Source organism: Poeciliopsis prolifica, unplaced genomic scaffold (genome assembly GCF_027474105.1).
Source record: "Poeciliopsis prolifica strain line A6 unplaced genomic scaffold, Auburn_PproV2 SCAFFOLD127, whole genome shotgun sequence".
In the NCBI taxonomy this organism is placed as follows: Eukaryota; Metazoa; Chordata; class Actinopteri; order Cyprinodontiformes; family Poeciliidae; genus Poeciliopsis; species Poeciliopsis prolifica.
The window spans coordinates 566,623-570,543 of NW_026562502.1; positions in this window are offsets into that span (position 1 = coordinate 566,623).

The following is a 3,921-nucleotide window of genomic DNA, read 5'->3' on the forward strand; positions in this document are numbered from 1 at the left end:
TTTCTAGTTTCTGTTTCTTTATTCGGTTTCGTTTCTTTTCTGACTCGTTTTTATGTCATTTATTTTTATTTTCTCAGTTTTAATCTTTTTTAATGTTGGCAGTTCTGAGTCCAAAAGCCTGAAGCCATGAAGGGAACCGGGTCGGTCCGGTTTCCCGAAGGATGGACGGAAGAATTCATCTTCATCAGTCCAACCAGCACAGACTGGATCTAAACTGGTACCGAGAAAAAACAGGCAGCTCCAATTGTTTCCCTCTGTGATGCATTCAGGGACACCTGGGGACCAGAACTCCTCTGTGATGCATTCAGGGACACCTGGGGACCAGATCTCCTCTGTGATGCATTCAGGGACACCTGGAAACCAGAACTCCTATGTGATGCATTCAGGGACACCTGGGAACCAGAACTCCTCTGTGATGCATTCAGGGACACCTGGAAACCAGAACTCCTATGTGATGCATTCAGGGACACCTGGGAACCAGAACTCCTCTGTGATGCATTCAGGGACACCTGGGGACCAGAACTCCTCTGTGATGCATTCAGGGACACCTGGAAACCAGATCTCCTCTGTGATGAATTCAGGGACACCTGGGAACCAGAACTCCTCAGTGATGCATTCAGGGACATCTGGGGACCAGATCTCCTCTGTGATGCATTCAGGGACACCTGGAAACCAGAACTCTTCTTTGATGCATTCAGGGACACCTGGAGACCAGAACTCCTCTGTGATGCATTCAGGGACACCTGGAAACCAGAACTCCTCTGTGATGCATTCAGGGACACCTGGGGACCAGAACTCCTCTGTGATGCATTCAGGGACACCTGGGGACCAGAACTCCTCAGTGATGCATTCAGGGACACCTGGGGACCAGATCTCCTCTGTGATGCATTCAGGGACACCTGGAAACCAGAACTCTTCTGTGATGCATTCAGGGACACCTGGAAACCAGAACTCTTCTGTGATGCATTCAGGGACACCTGGGGACCAGAACTCCTCTGTGATGCATTCAGGGACACCTGAGGACCAGAACTCCTCTGTGATGCATTCAGGGACACCTGAGGACCAGAACTCCTCTGTGATGCATTCAGGGACACCTGAGGACCAGAACTCCTCTGTGATGCATTTAGTTACACCTGAGGACCAGAACTCCTCTGTGATGCATTCAGGGACACCTGGGGACCAGATCTCCTCTTAGCATGCACACGGTTGTTAATGTGCTAGTAGTGAAGCTAATGTTTATTTTGTGCTCAGCTAACTTTGAAAACATTGAGCTTCACCTGAGTTAATTTTTCTGGATAAATTCTCTAATTTACGAGGCTGTTTCATAAACTTGAGTTGAATTAACATGTTGAAGTTTTATCAACTCATATAGTCAGTCAGCTGTTTCTGTTTGTGCTCTTATTTTGAAGTCTGTTTCCTCTGCTCACTTCTCTTGTTTTGTCTTAAACTTCATTGAGAAAGTTTTAAGCGAGGAATCCAGATGAATGTGACGCTTCCAGTAGTGACCACCAGGCGGTGCTGCTGGTTTCTTCTCCTGCAGTTGGCAGGCGCCCAGGTGTTGGGTGGAGCAGGTGGAGCAGGTGCAGCAGGTGAGTGACCCTGGGGGCCTCCTGCTGCTATTCTTAGATCAGTTTGTTGGTTCAAACTCAGATCTTGTTGCTCAACAGCTGCTGGACCTTCTGCACATGCTCAGAACAGCACAGACTTTAGACCCGGTTCTGACCCACTTCTGATGGGCCTGCAGGTCTGTTGACGGTTTTCACTCCTTATTGATCCAACTTTTGATCAATATGCTTCCCATGATGCATCACTCTGTGCTGAAACATCATGACAGTGAATCTGCTTTTCTTCAGATTCATGTTGGATGTTCATAAAATGTTTCCATTTATGTTTGAATCAAAGCTTTAATAACAGAAACCATCCAGACACCAGAACTGCATGATGATTGGTTCCAATGATGATGATGTCAGTGGATCTGGATCTTCGGCACCAACTGGAGCGACGATGAGCCTGAAGTGGTGATGGTGGTGGGAGAAGCAGGAAGTGGACTACAGCGCAGGGCATTCTGGGTAAGTACAACCTAAGCTAACATGCTAGCGTAGCGCTAGCAGCAGAAATGGCTCCAGGTTTTTTGACTAAAGAGAAAGTTTCTAAACGAGGACAGAATGAATCTTTTATCATCTATAATGAAATAAAATCCATTATGAAAGTTTCTTCAGACTTTAATTCTTCTTCAGGATCCGATAAGATCTGGAATGAATCAACGTTTTATTTCAGTCTAAAGGAACCAAAACAGCAGCTGCTTTATTTCTAGAACATCGATTCAGGCAGAGAGACGCGGGCGGCGTTTGTTGACCAACGTTGGAGGTCAGGTTGACCAACATGAGGCGCCTCTGGACTTTGGTCTGAGCGTGAAGACAGCTGGACGGACAGCCGGGCTGTAAACACGACCCGGCTCTGTCCTCATCCTCTGTGCTGCAGAAACCCGACGAGCTTCATCAGGTTCCTCCTCCGGCGTCTCGGTGACCTGCAGGAAATTTCAGCTTCTGCTTCCCTCAAACATGAATATGAATATGAACATGAATATTTCAGGAGGAGAAAAAACTCCTGGCTGAAGGTTCTCAGGTCTCCCATCCAGAACCGTCTCCATTTCCTGTCCTACTATCACAAACGTAATTCCAGCTGGGTCTGTAACTCAGCTCAGTTCTGATCAGATGATATTTCAGCAGCAGAATCTGAGAAACATGAAACATATGCAGCTGAGTGACGCTTCAGGCATGGCGGAGGATCTGTGGTGCTGAGGGATTATCAACAAGCTATCAGAGTTTACTGGAGTTTAAACACTGATCAGAAGTCATGTTCATGATTTCAGACTGCAATAAATGTTTAAAAACTAAACTGAATTAAAAACTGTTTCCAGTAGAATCTGTGTAAATATATTTGACTAAAACTGATGATTCAAAGTCTCCAAAACTTTATTAAATATAAAGAAAACAATAAAAAATCTTTAATTCCGTTTATTTTCATATCATTTTGTTTATAATTTTATAAAAAGCTTTAAAATAATTTCAGTCACATTATTTCTGATCAGAATCATTTTATAAAGATTCTATGGATCCCAGCAGCGACCCGATAAAACCCGAGCCGTGGTTCTGGACCATCCGGACCCGACTGGACGTTTCATCATTGATTACCTCATTGGACCCACTTCGGACTGGAACTGGGTCCAATCAGAACTTTTTCCTCTTTATGTGAGGAAATAATTATAAAGAAAACCAGCAGGAGGCGATGTTCTGCTGTTGGGTCATCTGGGTCAAACCGGCACCGAACTCTGGATCTGAACTCAGAACTTTGTTTGTTTTTCATAATCCGAGGCGGACCGAGCCGAACCGGACCGGACCTCCTCCCCTCCAGCTCTGTGTGCAAAATTAAACCAAATTTGGCTCCAAACTGGAGCAGAAGGAAAAACATCCTGCAGGGACCAATCAGAGCGGGCCCTGCCCGTGACGTCACAGAGTGGTCCGAATCAGAGCGACTGACGTCCTGAAGCATAAAAACATAAAACCAGGAGAAAAGATCAGATATTCAAATGAGTCATCAGATTATTATTGTTATTATTATTAGACAATAACCATCTGAGGCTATGCTATGCTAGCTAGCTAGTGGATGCTAATGCTAAAGCGCTAAATTTTCTTTTCCATTTGCTGCATAAACAGTCTTCCCCCTTCAAAATAAGAGCATGACTATAAACTATCTAAATTCTTGAATCGATCAAGTTTTAGTCAACTAAAAGTTTATAACCTCTTAAATTAGCGCTTTAGATTTTATCTGGAAAAGTTCATTTAAATGAAGCTAAATATGATGAAAGTTTTAAAATCATTCAGTTGAATATTGATCAGCTGAGATTCATCTTTACATCAC